General features: G+C 40.6%; 3 non-coding genes across 3 annotated transcripts; all 3 read left to right on the forward strand.

Annotated features, from left to right (window-relative positions):
- The first annotated feature begins 4,251 nt into the window (after positions 1-4,251).
- TRNAG-GCC (transfer RNA glycine (anticodon GCC)) lies at positions 4,252-4,322 on the forward strand. The gene has a single exon. It is a non-coding gene; the product is annotated as a tRNA-Gly (tRNA).
- A 124-nt stretch (positions 4,323-4,446) lies between these two features.
- On the forward strand, positions 4,447-4,518 carry TRNAD-GUC (transfer RNA aspartic acid (anticodon GUC)). Its single transcript has one exon. It is a non-coding gene; the product is annotated as a tRNA-Asp (tRNA).
- A 15,094-nt stretch (positions 4,519-19,612) lies between these two features.
- Positions 19,613-19,686, forward strand: TRNAI-AAU (transfer RNA isoleucine (anticodon AAU)). Its single transcript has one exon. It is a non-coding gene; the product is annotated as a tRNA-Ile (tRNA).
- The last annotated feature ends 833 nt before the right edge of the window (positions 19,687-20,519 follow it).

Raw genomic sequence — 20,519 nt, forward strand, 5'->3', positions numbered from 1 at the left:
AGCAGAACAAGTCCGCCAAAACCCGTGCCAGGAAGTTGTACCTCAACATGCTGACGAAAGTTGAATGCTGCATCATGGACGACGAAACATATGTGAAGGCCGACTTCAAACAGATTCCCGGCAACCTGTTTTTCACGGCCAAGGATAAGTTCAGCGTTCCGGAGCATGTCCGCACTCAGAAGATGTCCAAATTTGCGAAGAAATTCCTGGTTTGGCAAGCCATCTGCACGTGCGGGAAGCGGAGTGCACCTTTCGTGACCCAGGACACGATGAACGGACAGGTGTACATAAAAGAGTGCCTCCAGAAGCGGCTGCTTCCTCTCCTGAAGGCCCACAACGTCCCAACAATCTTCTGGCCGGATTTGGCCTCATGCCACTACTCCAAGGACGTGCTGAAGTGGTATGCGGACAATAAGGTCAATTTCGTGCCGAAAATGTTCAACCCTCCCAACACTCCGGAGCTCCGCCCCATCGAGAAGTACTGGGCGATTATGAAGCAGCACCTTCTTAAACGACCTAAGGTAGTGAAGACAGTCGAGGAACTGAAGAAAGTATGGGTTTACATGCAAAAAAACGGTTGATTCACAGGTTGTGCAGAATCTTATGGCCGGGGTTAAGGCCAAGGTGCGGGCATTTGCGTATGGACTGTAAATAAAATACGAGTAAAATGGTAAAATGAAGTTTAATAGTTATTTCTCAATCCCTGAAAATTTGATGGCAATCGGATGAAAACTCGAATTTTGCGAATCAATTTTGTGTGTGGCAATTTCATCGTGGACACCCTTTATCCATAATTCATCAGTTTGGCCAAATCAATAGTTCGACTCAGAATTCCAATGAACAGCATCGCACTTCCAGCTTTTCCTGTAGAAGTAGGGACCTACAGAGAGGTACCGTTGTTTGCGGATGTAGTTTTAGTGGGTATTTTTTTTTCTGGATTGCTTGGTTCATACTTGGTTTTTAATAATAAAGATACCATGTGTGGTCAGTTCTTTAAATTTGAAAAAAAAAAAATCGGTTACTGTTATACATCATCTGAAAGGGCTTCGTTTTCTGAGCACAATTATAATCCTATTTATTTTCATCTCGATTTTTAAATCAAGATTTAAAGCAAAATAATCATTTCACTGTTTGACACAAACGGAATAAAATGACAGCTTGCTCCCAGTATACAAAGCAAAACCATACACCGGTTGGTTTTACTTTGAATACAGGGAGCGAGCTGTCATACTAACTGTAACCAGTTGGTTACAATTCGTGGATTTTTGTTTGTATGAGTTGTTGTTGTTTGGAAAATCGTAGTCTTAAGCTAAAAATGGAGGATGATCGGCAAAACGGCATGCGAGTGGCCATCTTCTAAAAGAAAAAAAACTTCTAATTAGCAGAAGTAATCAGGCGTTCATGTAGACCGGTATCGTAAAGTGAAGTGCCATTTAGTGTACCCCCCCCCCATTGTGGGGTTTCTGGGATGTTGGACTGCCTCCGTTCAGGTAAATTACTTTTTATTATCCTGACGGAAATTTCCCTGAATTATAACAATTCTCAGGACCTCGTACCGTAAATAAAACGGTTTTACACGGCTCGGCTCGGAAGTCAAGATGGCTTCCGAGCCTAATAGTAAATGATCCTCGATCGTCCGTCAGGGACGATTCCCTCAGGCCGGTGGCCATACTTACGAAAGAGGGTCCCATCTCGGCTCGACCAAGGCGGCCATGCCACGGTCAGCCGATGCCGTCAACGACGGAAGACGCCTGCCAGCTAAACGAGCCAGCAACGCCTGCTGAGGTGTATGTGGCTGATGAACGCCACCAGATCCGCCATTCTCCCAAAGCTGTAACCACAATGGTCCCAAAGCCGTATTTAGGAAGATAAAAATGTTTGCGCTAAAACCGTTGGTTTTAGGCATATGGTGTTTTCGGGAAAGTTTCTTCATATTTTTTGGCCAATCTTTTCATGTTAGTGAAATTAGGGTGGTCCATAAAATTGGTGAATTGAAAATGCAAACTTTTTTATTGTTTGAGATAGACCAATGTAGTTTTCTACAAAGTTGCCGAACAATCAATTTGCAGCAACTTTGCAGAAGACACCAAATTTCCATCTCTTATGGTTCATGAGTTATGATTTTTTCAAACAAGCAGGTTAGGGTGGTCCCTGAAAAATAGGTTATCTATGAATATCTTTTCATACGTTCGTTTCTCGTAGAAATAATGATGTAGATACTTTTAGAACTTTTAATGGCAAATATTTTTGCTGAACCAACCAATTTGCTATCTTTTTTTATTGGAAAGTTAAAGGCGATTTTCTTCAAAAAAATGACACTTTTCAATGGTCAATATCTCTAAAAGGAGCAAACCGATTTTCAGACTTTTAATTCCATTCGAAAGATCGTTTTTTTATTCATTTGTGGTGGGAAAACTGCGAGAGCGATTTTTGTTTAAAACATTTAATTTAATTTTTAAAAAAAGGGCAAATAAATGTGTTAGAAAATGTGAATATTCCTGTGTGTTTCATACTTTGTCCGCGTAGCCCCTCCGAATACCCAGTAGTATGCCTGGTCCTGCGGCACAGTTCAGGGGTCTCATGCTACTGAGCTAGTTACCCGGGAGTGTCTGGTCGTGCCATAGTCACAAACTAAACAACTAACGATTTTAAATTGGCTCACTACTTGACTAGCCTATTGGTCCCAAGCAAATCGATTAACTTACCCCATTCTATTCAAAATTCTAGTACTACACTATGTTTGTTTTGATTCGCTATGAAAGTTTGACGGATAAAATGGGAGGTTTGTGGATTTTCCAATGTTTCGAGGGGTGCATCGATTAGCTTGGGACCGAACATAGTACCAGAGCTGAGCCAAAAAGTTGAGAACGTTTCTTCGGGACCTTCTGGTCTTAGAGTTACCTCTATGGTAAAACCGAGGGGCGCTAAGGTGGTGATTGTTGCCAACATAAGCTCACGTATTTAAAATAGTTCCAGTACTCAAAAATTTATGAAATTTTGGATTTCGTTTCCATTTGTATTGCACATTAAGAATATGCAATTAGGGTCAATGTCGGCTTCGGCACCCATTGACTGTTTTCGGCAACCAAAACTTAAACGTTAATTTCACTATGTTTTCCCATCAACACACGTCCCTGAATGCATCCAAACGATTATTTAGTCTTTCAGCTTCAATCTGATTGTATGTGTACGTCTGAGCAGTCCTGTTATGCCAGATTTTTATTCAAATGAAGCATACGTACTCTAAAATGGGGTTGATTTCAAGTTGCCGATAATAGAACAGCTGGTTAACACGCAGTTCTAATGGGAAGGCTGCCAAAGAAAAAGAGGCTGCCGACAATAGTCACACTCACCTGAGAAGTTTGGAGCGTTGTAAAAACGCTTTCAAACAGTTTTGAAGAATTCTGTCGATTAGAATGGATAGAGAAGCAAGCAGCAGATGAATGTAAACCAACAGACACGTCATATATGTGCGTGATGCTGAGAAAATGCTAATAGAAGTGCGGACACTGCTTAGATTGACGAGAATACGTAAATTCCCCTACCTCAATACCCCTAAAGAACCCAATTGGGATAAATTAACAGCCGCCATCCGCAAACAACGATACCTCTCTGTACTATATTCCAAAACAACACAAACGATCGCCTCGACGACTGGTTTAGATGTATGTAGAAGCGAGATGAAGAACTCCTATATCCTATACAGCGACTGGCTTCGAATCTTATCTCTGCATTTTATTTAGAGTCGTTGTTGTTGATTTTGGTTTCTTTTTTTTTGCGTTTGCCTCGTGTTCCGCATTTTGTTCACACATTTATATGCATCAAGCAAAGGGGATTTATTTATGCCCGGTTTTTTTTCTCTCCCTTGCTCTATCGTATTCGTATTATTACGCTGAATGCGGTGTTGGTTTTGTTCTATTTCTGGCCCAGAGTGCTAGGAAAAAAAAAGCATAAGTGGCGTGTAGCAAGTAGATAGTCGAAGAACGGCAGAGATCATCCGTAATCAGTTGATTGCACACCCAAAGATTGAATGTGGTGCAGATATTGCATGGATGCAGATTCTATTTTTATATTCTTGAAGTTGGTGAAAACATTAAAAAATCTATCTATAATTTAATTTTGATTTGTTTTTGGCTACAGCACTTGTACTATCATCTTTCATTTGGGTGTAAGTATGTAGTGATCATAATCTAGTGGAAATTTAAAGCGTGAAGAATTTTTGAACTGATTTTTCCTCTTTTTTAATAACAAGCATCGGTGGTTCAGTGGTAGAATGCTCGCCTGCCACGCGGGCGGCCCGGGTTCGATTCCCGGCCGATGCATCTATATTTTTTCAGCCGATAAGCGAAGAATTATCGACATTGTTTCGGTGATTGCCAATGTACTTTTATTGAATTTTATCATATCAAAAGTTTATATTGGTGCTTTTGCACTGCCTTAAACAAGTCCTCGATAGTATAGTGGTCAGTATCCCCGCCTGTCACGCGGGAGACCGGGGTTCAATTCCCCGTCGGGGAGACTCAACTTCTTTTTTATGAAGCACCACAACCGTGTATTTCAAGATGCTGTTACGACCCTCGAAACCTGGCGCCTCCTCCGACTGATCGATCCATCCAGCTATTTCAACACCTTCAAGCTTGAAAATTTACACATTCAATGATCATTAACCGGCCCGGGTTCCACTCACTCGCTTGAGCATGGGCTATCGAAAATAACAGTTGTCCAAACGTCTCGAGTGCCACCACGAACTTGAGGCTGAGGAATCCACTTGTCTTGTAGAAGCGCACTTGTTTCCGACTTCAGTCGCCAGCCCAAGTGGGTCGATTTTCCCACCCGGTACGCCCAGGCCGCCGGCCACGTGGTCAGAGACCTTCGCCGAAGATCCTCTACTCTTACAAATGCGTTGCGCGCATCAACCCCAAGTTCAAGAAAGATCAATCATGCTATGATTTTGTATTCTCGCACTCTTTCGTGAATGCCCAGCAATCTTATTACATAAAAGAAATCATCATTAACTTGGATTTTCGGAGCTACAATGAACTCTGATGCTGCTCGTTGGGACCGGGATCATCTCCCCGCGTATGCAACCTCTCCCACAACCCCAACACCGTTCGTCATCATCATCATCAACAGCTTCATCTCATCTGGATCTTATTTGTATGATTGAAGAGTGGGGAATTCACTCTCCATTATCCGAAAAAAAAATAAGAAAAAAAAGGAAATAACGAGTGATGTAGGCCGGAGGGGGGAGGGGGGAGGAATTCGAATAATATACACGCAGTCTCTCAAGCTGAAACTTGTTACGGCCGTTCAAGAACCACTCTGCTCAGTTATTCAAAAATCCATCAATCAATGTTATGAGCATCTAGTAGTGGGTATCGAAAGTAAAATCTCATTTTTTCGATGATAGAAAAAGGGAGGGATGAATCGTTTCTTTCGCGTTCCGGCCACATTTTAGCTGCTTGGTGGAGCGGAGGGTGGTAGTTCAAGTGGTCCTTTTCATCGGTGGCCAGGAGGTGTCAGGAATGTTTTGAATAATTTCCTGTTTGGCGGTTGCGGGACGGGCGGATGTGTCTTCAATGGTTCCTTTCTCCGGTGGTAGAGGTAGAGGGGGAGAAGTCTGGCAATCTGCCTTACTGCATTTTAGTTGCCAATAAATTTGTCGTGAGAAAATTTTAGCTGCTCGTCGTCAGCGCTCATCGCCGTTAAAACGCCAAATTTGTGACTATACAATGCTACAATTATCACTTGAAATTGCCAAAAAAAAAAAATCCATTTAAAACACAAGAATGGTGCTGAGATCGTAAAAATGACCAAACAAGTACCAGAACTTAAACTGACAGAAATGAAATTAAAATATCGTGACTTGAATGATAAAATAATCTAATCATCAAATGGAGTGAAGTGGCAATTCAATATTTTAAACATGTTTTCTATACCTGCATGCCAGTATAACAATTGACATCTTTAAACTTAAAACTAAAACTAAATCTTATCTTAGAGCACCCGCACCAATGCGTTGCTAAAGCTATTTTAGCAACCTCCACCATAACGCAGTAACCGCACTGGGGGTTGCTTTTCAAGTGCGGGAAATAACAATCTGCCTCTCGGTGAACAGCGGGTTGACAAATATAGCAGCGCGATAGCAACCGGCCCAACCGGTGCTATCTATGAAATGTTTGTTTTTTTTTTCCATTTCAACATTGTGATATATGAATGAATTTTTATCTGGGACAAAAGTATGGACCCTAGGGACAGCAAAGCATTCCTCTGGAAGACCACGAACATCCATAAATGTGGAAAATTAGTAAAAAAGAATCTAGATTTTTTGACGTAAGACTACGTCTGTGATTTCAATATGGGGGTACACTTAGCGAAAACCGAAAATGGAACATGTAACAAAATTATGAAAGATTTTGAACGTTAATAACTCAGCTGCCCCTGGACCAATTTCAATAATTTTATGACCGATCGATTAGAAATTTTTCTGCGGATCTGTTTTTAAGACTTCATCATTTTTCGAAATGTCACCATTGAAAATTGCACGAATGTGCAACTGTTGCTATGATAATTAAAATTATCACCGATTGCCTGCGAAAAGCGATTTCCGTGCTGAGTAGTGGTGTTCTCCAGTACACAACAAAAGGCTGCCTTGCAAGCAGCGAACTGCAGCCCACATGAGCATCCATAGAAGGAGGAAGAAGCCGCACCGCTATTGATCGGAATCAGTAGCTCTTCGTGAGTCGCTATGTCAAACGCGTCATACTAAAGAGTATAAACAGAGAGAACCCCGCTCAAATTCCTATTCCTACACGGTAAAAAAGTCGTCACATCTAATCCAAATGCTCTTGCACTTGACTCAGTCTGTCATGTGGCACTACGAATCGAAGTGATTTATCATTGATTTTCAAGTGATTTGCGTTTTGAAACAAAGTGATTTGTCGTTGAAAAATATGTTAAATCAAAATGATTATCATTTAAATTGGCATCACTGTTTTCATCCATTGCATTTCATTATGTTTGATTTTGGAAGCAAATGTCAAAAACGCACATGCCAAACATTGTTTGCGAAGATGGAAGATTTGATTCCAAAATTAATTAAGTGTAATTAAATGGAAGATAACCCTTTTTGTCGTTTTAAAACAAATAAGATTTATTATATATTAAGACCACGTAGTCCTGCGTCACCATTGCGTACAACCCCATAGGGCTGTCCCTTGTAGGGCAGCTCTAAGTATGTACCTTTATAATTGATAAAACGATCCATAAAATATTGAAAAACGTTCCTTAAAAAACAACCAAATGATCCATAAAACACCACAGGAAATCTCCAAAAAAGTTTGAATGACCCTTAAGAAATATCAATATGATCCATATTTTCAGTAATATTTATCAACGCAGTTATAAAAAGGCACCGCTAAATTTCTAAAGATAGAGCATTGAAATTGCATGAATTGCCCATAAACATATTGCAAATGATCCACAAACATTCTGCAATGAACCTTAAACTAATGAAAGTGATTCATAGAAAATCAAGCTCGCGCATTTAAAAATATAGGGACGATCCATAAATTAGACATATATTGTTCATGTTTTTGACACTAAATTTTTTAAATTTGTTCCATTAACCTTGGAAAATTGCCCCATTACTGCGTAGCTACTCTGGTTTACTGTTAAAAGAAGCTTCTAAAAAATATTCCGTAGCTTCTTAACACTCCGAACACGATACAACCGGTAAAATGTGTAACGGCAAATTGGTAATGTTTAAAAAATCATCTCAGCAATTTATCAATAGATTTTAAACCTAATCAAGTAGTGCCCATAGATTGCTTATTCGTCAATAAATAGCTGAGCTATGATTTTTCAAACATTACTAGTTTGTCAAAGTGCTAAGAAGATTATTGTGGAAGCTGTTATGGATGCTAATTCTAGACGCTTACCCGTCGCTTCTCACTTTTAACTCAAAAAACAATTGAACATCATTTTAAGGTTTATGGAACAAAATCAAAAAGTTAGTGTCCAAAACATGAACAGTATATGTCTAATCTATGGATCATACCTATATTTTTAAGAGCACCAACTTTATTTTCTATGGATCACTTTCATTAGTTTGAGGATCATTTGCAATGTGTATGGGTAGTTCTTACAATTTCTTTTATGAGTGAAAGCAGAGCTCTTCCAATTAACGTGTGGTTTATTTGAAGGACAGTTTGATAATGGAACAGAAAAATGAAAAGTCAAATAAGCAGGCCTACTGAGATGGAATTAAACGATTGCTTCTGGCTTCCAGGTTCCTTCGATACCCTCTCAATCGTGTAGCCCTAGACTCATCCGTAGTTCTTGAAAGCGTCCAGAGTCCAATGGCTTGGTGAATATGTCAGCTAATTGTTCGTGAGTACCAATAGATTCCACTTGGATTTGAGAGGTTTCACGCCACGTGGACAGGGCGTCACCTTCCACACACCGTTCGCCTCCATGAATCGCAATTCGTCATCAACAGCCTCCAGCCATTTCATACGATCGCAGCGGGCTTCGATGTCACTGTAGCATTGAGGAGCATCTGTGGAATACGAGCCAGCAGCAGTTGCTCTGTAACCGGTGAAGAAATTTAACAACTTACCGGGGAGCTTGCGCTCCCGTTCGCTGCGCCTCAACATCGCTTGTCCTTCGGACTCGAGTTGTTCTAGTTGCGAAGGGAGCGCTCCGGTATTATCCGCCTCCAAAACGTCTGCATCATCAGCAATCGGAGAATTCTCACGTGACATCGGCCTCTCTTCAGGTGACGGTTCCATTGAATCACGAACAACTTCCCCCTCTTGCTCGTACGGTACTACAACGAGTGGTGTATCTGCTTGATTTTCAGGATTAGCTTTGTAGGGAAAGCAGGTTTCATGAAACTTCACGTCACGAGCAATCATAATTCTTCTTGACTTCTTGTCCCACAGTCGGTAGCCGTTTGGTGCATATTCGACCATGACGGTTTCATGACTCTTGGCATCCAATTTCTTTCGATGTTGGCTGGGAATCCAAGCGAACGCCTTGCATCCGAAAATTCGAAGTTTTTCTAGACTTGGCTTCTGACCGTACCAGCATTCAGCTGGTGTCATACTTCTCGGCAGGGCTACAGTAGGACTTCTGTTCACCAGGTACACGGCAGTAATGACAGCTTCTGACCACATCTTTTTCGGGACTTGAGAATCGATTAACATCGTGTGGACCTTCTCAACAATGGTTCGGTTGAACCTCTCCACAACGCCGTTTTGTTGAGGCGTGTAAGCAACGGTTGGTTCGATTTGGATACCTTTCTGTGAGTAAAAACGCTTTTGGTTGTTAGAAAGATACTCACGGCCTTGATCTATTGTTAGTTTCGAGATCTTCATGTTGAATTTCGCCGTTACCATTGCTTCGTAGTCGCGGAATCGATCAAACACCTCCGATTTCCTCTTCATCAGGAACAGAACACATCCCAGAACGCCAGCTTGTCTGCTCTGAAATCAGCACCATCCACAAGATTGTTATTTATGATCGCTTTCATTCCCTGTTGACTCAGGTGTCCAAGCCTTCGGTGCCACAAATTGGTCGCTTCAGACACATATTTGCCGAAGACACTGGAATGTCTACCTCGATCTCGTACAGGTTTCCTCTCAAGTTCGCAGTAGCAATGACTTCGTTGTTTTTCTTGAGAACCGCAACGGAACCGCAGAAAATTACCACAACGCCTGCCTTCACCAACTTTTTAACGGACATCAGGTTTTCGCGAAGCTCGGGGACATAGAGAACATCCTTCATGTTCAACGACGTGTTCTTGTTACTGCTTCCGACGATGGTTCCAACCGTTTTTGATACCAGTGTTTCTCCGTCCTTCGCTACTTGAATCACAATGGGTTGCTTCATCTTGCGAATTTCTGAGAATACTGCCAAATCATTCACTAGGTGGTCGCTTGAACCCGAATCGAGCTTGAATACCACCTTTCCACTTGGTGCCTTTTCAATCTTGCGACTTGCAATGCAACTTACTGCATTCCGTTGATCTGCCGAATTAGCTTCACCGCTTTTCTGCCGACAGTCCTTCTTCAAATGGCCACGTTTTCCACAATTGTGACACTTGCCTTGGAACTTCGTAGACTTGCGTTTCTTCTCTCCAGAAAATGCCACAGCCTTGATCTCACCTGAGTCTTCGTGACGTTCGGTTCTCTTCAGTTCTTCCGCCAATAAGCGTTGCTTCACGATCTCCAACCTCAATGTTTGGAATGTTTTCCAAGGCCGTCACCAAGGGGTCATACGCATCCGGTAGAGTCTGGAACAGCGAAATGACCAAATCAGCTTCCTCGACCTTCGCCCCAGCGGTTTTCAGCTGCCGGATCAAGTCTTCGAACACCAGCAAGTGCGCTCTCATCGAATCACCATCTCTCAACTTCAGACGATTCAACTGCTTTCTCACCAGGTTTTGAGTGCTAATTGACCGCTTCGCAAAGGTGTTCTCGAGCACCTGCCACATGTCCTTGGCCGTCTTCTTCTCGCAGACGATCACCAGACATTCATTCGCCAGGAAGCTGACAATATATGACTTGGCCTTCCGGTCTGCCTCTTCAAATTTCACCTTTTTGGTGCTTCTTCAGTTAAAGTGTTCAATACTCCCACGGAATCCAGGAACATCTTGACTCTGAAGCTCCAGTGCTGAAATCCGGCACCACCGTTGAACTGCGGAATACCGCACACAGCTTCTCTCGTAGAGGTGCCGATAATCTTTTATGAGTGAAAGCAGAGCTCTTCCAATTAACGTGTGGTTTATTTGAAGGCCAGTTTGATAATGGAACAGAAAAATGAAAAGTCAAATAAGCAGGACTACTGAGATGAAATTAAACGATTTCTTCTGGCTTTCAGGTTCCTTCGATATCAATTTCAATGCTCATTCATTAGATATTTAGCGGTACATTTTTTCAATTGTGTTGCTGAATTTTACTGAAAATATGGATCATATTGATATTTTTTATGGATCATTCACACATTTGAAAGGATTTTCACTGGAGTTTTATGGATCATTTGGGTGTTTTTTAAGGAGCGTTTTTGAATTTGTTATTTGCCCCTTGTAGTTTTTTTTTTAATAATCTTGTTGTTATGCTGCATGAATGAATTTGGATTTGAAACCAGTATGTGCACTCTGGTGGCCATGGAATGGACCTTCGAAAGATCCGGAACATCCGTAAAGGGGGCCAATTCATAGAAAACATCCTAGAGCTCCGTATTTTTTTAAATCACTTATTTTGATGCTACATTCATGAATTTGGATCTGGGACCAGCATGCACACTCTGCTGGCCACAATCCGGTCTTTCGGGAGGTTCGGACCATGCGTAAAAGTGATCAATTCATAAAAAAGATTCAAGAGCTTCACGATTCACTAATTCTTTATGAATTAGGATCTAGGACTAGCATAGGTAGCGGATCTAGGACTAGTCAGGTAGCGGTGTGGTTCTCTGGAAGATTTTGAACATCCACAAAAGTACACAATTCGCGTAAAAATCCTAATTTTAGTTGGACTTCCATGAGGTTTTGCATCTTTCCTGAAGTTCATTAATTTTTCTATTGTCCATTGTATCATATTTATAAAATTTCCTGAAGACCTCGCATTATTTCTGAAGCATCGCAAAGTTCATGGAATGCTTGAGATATCCCATAAATCCTTTGAATTCCTTGAATTATCCTGCAATTTTCCTTAAATAAATGAAACTGATATGAAGATCTCTAATCATCTACGAAGTTCCGAGAACTTCTCAAAATATAATGATGTTGTAATTGATGTAATTGTAATGATGTTGTAATGTCATTATATTTTGAGAAGTTCTCGGAACTACGTAGATGATTAGAGATCTTCATATCAGTTCTACCAAAGATCTGAAGGTCTTTAGACGTTCTTGAAGATTTCTGGATATTTTCAAAGATCTCGTAATTTTATTGAACATAATCTGATCGTCACTGAAGTTCCTGCATTTTTTTGCAGTTCTTTAAACTGTATTGAAAACCATGGAACTCCTTTAAAATGATCTCACATTTTCCTGATGTTCATGTAACATCTCTTCTGTTTCTGAAATTTAAATAAAAGTCTTGGTACTTTGATGAAGTTTCGGAAATTCCCTGAGTTTCTTGGATTTTCTTAAACATTCTTCGATTTCCTCGAGGGGGGCGACACATCTTAATCTCAATTCTAGATGCTCAACAAATCTCACACTAGCGAATCAAACTTCGAAAAATCTTCTTTGATTTCTCGCATCTACTTGCATCGCGCATCATCTTTTTGCAGGAAATCTTCAAAATCGTCATCAATCTTCTTCATATCTACTCACCGTGCGCGCAGCTAACCACAGCAAAACATAATTTTTCCTGTATGGTAGATAGAGTCGCCCCCCTCGGATGTCCTTGAAATTAGTTAAACTGTTCTTAGTTTCTCTGATCAGTCCTTCTGCTTTCGATGGATTCCTGAAGTACTCTCAATTCTATTGAAATTATTGGTATTACGCTGAACTAAATAGAACTATCGAAAAAAAATTCCAAGTTTTCTGAAGTTTATGGAATTGACCGGAATTTATCGGACCTTATCCATACAAATCTTCGAACTTCCCAGAAGGTCTGGAATTTCTAGAAATTTCACGAAGTTATGAAGTTATTGGAAATTAATATCTCTGAAATTCCCTAAAGCTCTCTAGTCTAACTTCTTTGAGATACTTGGAATTCTTTAAAATGTCAATTTTCCTCAAGTTATCTCCACATCTCTGAAATTATTTTGATTTCTCTAAAGTTCTCTGGATATCCCTGAATTTCTTAAATTTTCTTAAAAGTTCCTGCAGTTTCCTGTAGTTTTTGGACACATTTTGAAAATCCTGAAGTTTGCCTAAAGCTCACCAAAATTTCCAGAAGTTTATCAGTACTTCTTTTCATTCCTTTGACTCTCATGAAGATCTCTATTGTTTCCTGAAGTCTACGGAGCTTCCCTTATGTTTTCCTGATGATGTTCCTGGAATTGTTCAGAAATTAATAGAACTGCCCAGAAGATCTTTAAATTTCACTTTAAACATGGATCTTCTGTGTAGCTTTCTTAATGTGTTTGAGTTCATTCCCTGAACTTTTAAATATCTTAAATTTTCGGAACTTATTGATGGTTTCCTCTATTTTACTAAAATAAATGGAACATCCATAAAGTTCTCGAAACGAACCTAAAGTTTTAGGAACGTCCCTCAAGTTCTCACAGTTTTCCTGATATTCATGAAACTGCCCTAACATTTTCAGAACTTACTCGAAGTTCACGTAACTTACCCATAGGTCATTAAGGTAAAATATTCTTGAATTTAATGGAACTGCCCTAAAGCTCTTGATCTTCGCTGAAGTAAATTTTCCTTAAATCTATTAGATTGCCCTGGAGCTATCGAAACTTACTCTTAAAGACCTTTTAACTTCCCACATTTCTATCAATCAGAACTTCTTAAAGGTTTCAACATTTTTTAAAACATTCACGAGCTAAAATATGTAATCTAGTATTTTTGGATTACAACTTTTATAAGATGAGCATACGAAGATCGATATTTCGATCATTTTTACGAATTGACCACTTTTATGGATGTTCCAGATCTCCCAGAGGACAGTCTCGTGACCACCAGTGTGCGCATGCTGGTCCCAGATTCAAATTCATTCATGTAGCATCACAATAAGTGATTTAAAAAAAATCGCTGGCTATTCGGATCTTTCGGAGGACCGTTTCTTGAGTACCTGGGTCTGTAGTTGGATCTTAACCTTTAATCTTCGGTCTTCGTAGTTAGGTATATCAATATTGTCGAAAAAAAAAACAATCCCGAAACTCTGGGATCAATTTCAGTTCGAAGTTCGACGATAAGGTTAGCAACCATAGGTGCGAAAGCCGAAAACGTAAATTCACAATCGTGATAGCAACGACCGGTGCGTAAGCAAGTTGCTAACTAAAATAGCAATGGCTGAAGGTGTCAAACTAGCATCCCGAATAGCAACGCATTGGTGCGGGTGCTCTTAGTATAAATGAATTAATTTTAGCAATTGAGAATTGCAATTTTTTTGCCTGACATTATTAATTATTTTGTTTGACATTTGTTCTAAAGTCTCAAAATTGGACAATCTATGAACCTCGTCAGAACTTTGTTCTTAATTCTTAGAAGTGCTTTTTTCCTGGTAGTGCAACAACTAAATCATTAGCACAGCATAAAGCATTGCTAGTCGAAAAACTAGTTTAAATATTAGAAGTTTATTCTTCTGTTAAAGTTTGAAATTCAGGTTGTTACATTTGGCTTGGATGTCCTTAAATTGCATTGAAAACTGTTGCGGAATGTAATGTCAACCTAACCCCTCACTTCGGGCTATCAAGCAAATAACTAACTAACTAACTGAAATTGTAATCCGTACAAGAAGTGCATATTTCGCGACAAATTTAGTACGTTAATTGTTCTTTAAAAAAATTTAGTGAAGTTTTCATATTTTTTTTCGATTTCTAGGCGCCACACAGTGCACAGTGGTCCAGAATGCACATTTAGGTGGAAGGATATGTTTTGAGCCTGAAATTGAAACTTTAGACTAAAAGTCTTTTCTACAAAGTTGTTCTTCAGGCCCTCATTTTTATAACAGTGAATTCTAGGGTGGTTCTTATTATAATAATAATAAAAATCTTACTTTTTTGTTTGTAGAAATTAGGGTATACTTTCTTGAACAAAGTGTGTAAACGTAAGGGTTGCCCTCAAATTAGAGGATTTCTAAAACAAACTTTTTTGTTTAAAAAATAAAGACATGTGTTGTTTGATAAATATGCAGTTAAGTTAATTTCAAGCAACTTTACCGAAAATATCTATCTCTTAACGTTCTCGTTTAACAGTAATTTTTCGGAGCTGACTTAGCGTGTTCCTGGAAAAAAAATAGTTTTTTAGCACTAGCTTAATTTAAAAATTTTCATTAAGGTCATCTTCTAGAGACTTTTAAAGCTCTTTCAGATGCACGTTTTATAGCTAAAATTACTGCCTGTATCTCTTCTAATAAAAAAGATATACCCAATTTTAGTGAAAAATATGAATAAATTCAAATTGATTTTATGCGAGTTTTAAAAATAACTTACATCTAATTTTTTTCTTCAAATTATTGAGAATAACAAACGTCTTTTCAAATGCCGTAAAAAAACTATGTTTTGTTTGCCTCTACCAGAGATATTAACATTTGTAAAGGGCTTATTTTTAGTAGAAAAACGTCAATAACTCTTGATCGGCGAAAGATATTGAAAAGCTTTGTGCAGCAAAATTTTGCGCCTTTTAAAGATCTAAAAGTTATTTGAAGACACCATTGCTGAGAAATTTGAATTTAAGAAAACTAGAGCAAAATAACTGATTTTTTAGAGACACTCTAACCCAATTCAAGAAAATAGCTCTAAATCGGTCAGTTTAAGAGAAACAAAAAGTTCTTCTGAACAAAGTTGCTTGAAATTAGCTCAGCTTAACTTTGTTCAAGAATTTCTTCAAACCAAAAAGTTAGATTTTTGATTTTAATGATAATAAGAACCACCCTAAAATTCATCGTCATAAAAATGGGGCCCTAACTATAAGGAACAACTTTGTACAAGAGACTTTTAGTCTAAAGATTTAATTTCAGGCTCAAAACATATCCTTCCACCTAAATCTGCATTCTGGATCACTGTGCTTTTACTTTACTTAAGGGTCCTGTGCACCACCAGCGGTGCAAATGGCCAACGTGAAAGACTTCCATCTTGGGAGGCTGCTCGCTTTTGCCTTGACCTGGGCCCAGGTCAGATTCCTATCGACTTGCTTAATTTCCTTATTTGATGCTCCGCCGCCATGAGCCCCTGGGTCTGCCTCTGCTGCGATGTCCTGCCGGATTTCAATCCAGCGCTTGCTTGCAGATTTCGTTTCCGCCCCGTCGAAGTGTGTGGCCGACCCACCTCCACTTTCGCTCTCGAATTTCTGTTGCTATTGGCTTCTGATGACATCGACGATGGAGGTCGGCATTCGAGATCCAGTTGTGAGGCCACCAGGCACGAATTATATACCGCAAGCATCGGTTGATGAAGACCTGCAGCTTTTGAGTGCTCCCCGCTTATACACACCACGTGCTGGCGTATAACAACACAGATTTCACGTTCGAGTTGAAAATTCGGATTTTGGTGAGTTGACTTATCTGGTTGGATTTCAATACGTTTCGTAAACTCGCAAAGGCAGCCCTAGCCTTCTTGATTCGTGCACCCATGTCGCTCTTGGTCCCGCGGTCCGACGCTATTTGGCTGCCAAGATATTGGAAACTTTCGACCTTCTCCACTGCTTGCCCCGCTACCGTAAAGTTGGAAGGGTTGCCCATGTTGATATCCAACGATTTGGTCTTGTTGACGTTCATGGTGAGACCCGCCACAGAGGAGCGTTCGGCTAGGTCATTGAGCTTACTCTGCATATCAGAGTGCCGTTGTGCTAGTAGAGCAACATCATTAGCCAAATCGAAGTCGTTGAGATGCTCCATGGTGATAGGCTGCCAAAACACGGTCAATTGCACCCACCATGATCTTGTCGATTACGATGAGGAACATTAGCGGTGATAGTATAAATTCTTGTCTCACACCAGCGACTACCCGGATAGGGTCGGACAAGGCTCCTTTATGCAGAACTCTGCACGTGAAAGCCTCATACTGCGCTTCGATGAGGTGGACGATTTTATCCGGGACTCCCTTGCGTCTCAGGGCGCCTCACAGATTCTCGTGATTGAGACGGTCGAAAGCTTTTTCATAGTCAATGAATACCAAATAAAGGGACTCTTGGAATTCATTGACCTGCTCCAGGATGATGCGGAGCGTGACAATATGGTCCACACAAGAGATTCCGGCACGGAATCCTGCCTGCTGCCGTCGGAGAGTCGCGTCGATCTTCTCCTGTATCCGATTCAGGATAGCTTTGCACAGAACTTTGAGAACAATACACAGCAACATGATGCCTCGCCAATTGTCGCACACAGTCAGATCCCCCTTCTCTGGGACCTTCACTAAGATGCCCTCACTCCAGTCGGCCGCAAAAGTCGCGGTGTCCCAGATATTACAGAATAGTTGATGCAACATTTGTGCGGATAGCATGGGGTCAGCTTTGAGCATCTCCGTTGATATGCGATCGACCCCTGGAGCCTTGTTGGATTTTATGCTTCGGATAGCTGCTTCAATCTCCTGCAGTGATGGGGCCTCGGAATTGACGCGAGTGATGCGCCGCACCCTAGGTGGATCATGCCGAGGTGTTGATGGCTGGTTGGCCGTGGAAACTTGAAGAAGTTGTTCGAAGTGCTCAAACCAGCGTTTCAGCTGGTCAGTGGGGTCGGTAAGCAATTGTCCAGTCGTGTCCTTCCCTGGCATCCTCGGGTTCATCCTTGCTCCACTCAGGCGTCGTGAGATATCGTAGAGGAGGCGTATATCGCCAGTGTTTGCGGTTTTCTCCCCTTCGTCGGCCAGGGAGTTCACCCACGCTCGCTTGTCCCGTCTGCAAGAGCGCTTGACTTCCTTCTCTAGAGCCGAGTACCGTTGACGGGCTTCGTTCTTGGCTCCTCTGGTTCTCGCCCGCGGCTTTTGCTTCTCTACGCTCCTCAATCTTCCACCAGGTTTCATCTGTGATCCACTCTTTCCTCTGGGTGCGCAGCTCACCCAAGTTGTTCTCGTTTGTTTCTGTAAAGGCATTCTTGATGGCCGTCCATTGTTCTTCTACGCTGCCACCTTCTGGAACGTCCGCAGCTCGAGTCTCAAGTTCTTCAACAAGTATGGTAAGGTTACGAACCCGTGTTCTAAATCTGGCAACGATTATCCTCTCATTAACAGGCTCCCACTTGATGAGCGCAGCACCTGCCTGGACGGTAAGTAGGAGACCAACTCCATGATGGCCGGGAGCGTTTTCATCTCGAATACCAGAGTATAGTAGTACCTGTCCCGACGGCAGTTTGTGTTCTCCAAAGTTTGGCCAACGAACTTCACTCAGTCCCAGGATTTCTAGCTTCATGCGTCGTGCCTCGTTGGCGAGTTGTGCCAGTTTACCCTGCTGGGATAACGTCAATACATGCCATGATCCAATTCGTGTCCGTTGTTTTGCGCTAAAAGTCGTTGCCGTTAAATCAGTTCGATGTCTTTCTCTGTTGGTTTCTGTAACAATTGTAAAGGTTTCAGAGACAGTAGGTGGTTGGCCTAAGGTCTCCTATCCGCCGTGATGGGGCTGCCATCTTAGGTGTAGCTTCCGGGGAAGATCATTTCTTATTCAGCCGCTGGATGCCAGTCAGACGCTGTTTGAGCCGCACCTCCATGGTGAACAGACGCTCGGGTTGGCGAAGCATTTCCCCTATCACCGTGCTATGGCTACCGCGCCAGTGTTCGCGTCGCACCTCCTCACTCTGCTATTGTCGGATTGACAACATTGCCCATTTGCTTATCAAAAATCCAAATGTTGCTCAAAATTCTCCAAAACTCGGACTTAGATTGAGAACAACTTTGTCGAAGCTACAACCCACTCTAATGTACATACTTGGAAAAATGGTTATGAAAACAGCAAAATGTAGCAAAAAATTGAGGTACTTTATTAGAGAATTCATTAGGCATCTCCTTGGATTCCCCTATGAATTTTACATGTAACAGTAGATTAGAAGATGCTGAATGATACAACGTCGAGTTTAGCTACTAATACCTGCTAACCTGCAAGATACATCCTTTACATGAAGAGATAGTGATTTGCTTTTTTGGGCAAAAAAGTGCATTTTTAGAGCATTTACAACTTTTTAAGACATTGAAAAAATCAAAACATTCAAACTAAAAAGTTATGGTAAAAAACCGTTTTAAAGGGGGTACTAGTACTCCATTTTCTCCCTATAACTTCGTTCACTTGAGAGATAGAAAATTGACTTCTTGGACAAAGTTTCTTAAAATCACTTCATCTAAAATGTTTCCATAAATGTTCATCAATTTCAACAAGACATAAAGAAGTTGTTTATCTTTATCTTAGTGTATACTCCGCTTAATCAAAAATGTTCGCTTCCTAATTCAAGGTGTTTCGCTGTGAGATCCTTATTCTCGTAACCACATCGAAACTTCAAGTGCACAAATATCGTAGAAGCTGATACGTACGTACCAGAATGAAACTGTTACTCCACCTTTGCTGTACTTTCGCCATTAGAGTTGACCCATACCCTCGCCTTGATAAGCCAAACACCTAATCACTGGTCGACCCCATGCTTGTTTCATTGTCTTTGTTCCCAAATAAGAATTGGCAAGCGATAATAGCGAAACTCTTCGCAGCATTACATAGGATTAGGCCTTTAATTATATGCATCTCCAAGAGATACCAGTGACCGTTTGGTAACAAAACTTTTACTGAACAAATTACCGAATACTCAAAGGCAGTAACATTATTACCGACAACCGTAAAAACTCTAAATTGCACTCTAAATTGTAGTTTAACTACCGTATAGAACCCCTTTAATTTGAATAGCTAAACTGTATTTATTCAAACTAACGCGGTTTTACGGTAGTGTCTGTCCATTTTCCATAGATTCATAGCCGGTACCCGAAGAGAGTTGCACATTCACACATCGGGCCCCATAGCTCAGTTGGTTAGAGCGTCGTGCTAATAACGCGAAGGTCGTGAGTTCGATCCTCTCTGGAGCCAAGATTTTTTTTTGAATAACCACTAGTTACACTTAATAAAAATACTGCATGAAAACATAACGTTTCAGCCCATTTGATATTTTCTATTAGGGGGTATGTGTGCATATTCATGGTTTTGTTTGAGCAAATGGTGGTAGGACAATAGGTCAAAGGGCATAAGGTCGATGGGACAAAAGGTTGAGAGTGCAACAAGTCGAATTGAACTTAGAGAGACAAAAGGTTGAATTGAACATAGATGAACAAAAGGTCGAAATGGACAAAAGGTCGAGAAATGGACTAAATGTCGAATGGAAAAAGGTTGAAATGGACAAAAAGTCGAGTGAACAAAAGGTAGAGTGGACAAATGGTCGAATGGACAACAGGTCATATGATGAGAAGGAGGACAAAAGGTCGAATGATTCTAAGAGAGACAAAAGGTTGAATTGAATCCTTTGAATCGAGGGAAAATATAAAAAGAACGAATGGACAAAACGTCAAATGCAAAAAAAAAGTTCAATGGGACAATAAGTCGAATAGACAAAAGGTCGAATGATTCAAAGTGGGACAAAAGTTCGAATGATGAGAAGGGGTATAAAATTTTGAATTAAAAATATAACAGCGAATGACTCAAAGAGGGACAAAAGGTCAAATGGTGGTGAATTTTGTTGTGAAACCCGCTTGACGGACTTAAGAGACTGTTACGTTGAATATTAAATTACTAATTAAAATTTGGATATATGAAAGAACGAGCAGTGATGAAAAGAAGGAATTAAATTGATAATGCAATACAAAAAAAAACTATACTATCTGTAATAAACTTCCATGAACCGTAATAACCGTTCAGTTCATCATCAG

This window comes from Ochlerotatus camptorhynchus, unplaced genomic scaffold (genome assembly GCF_037179485.1).
Source record: "Ochlerotatus camptorhynchus isolate MF236.1 unplaced genomic scaffold, CSIRO-AGI_Acam_v1.1 ptg000151l, whole genome shotgun sequence".
Lineage (NCBI taxonomy): Eukaryota > Metazoa > Arthropoda > Insecta > Diptera > Culicidae > Ochlerotatus > Ochlerotatus camptorhynchus.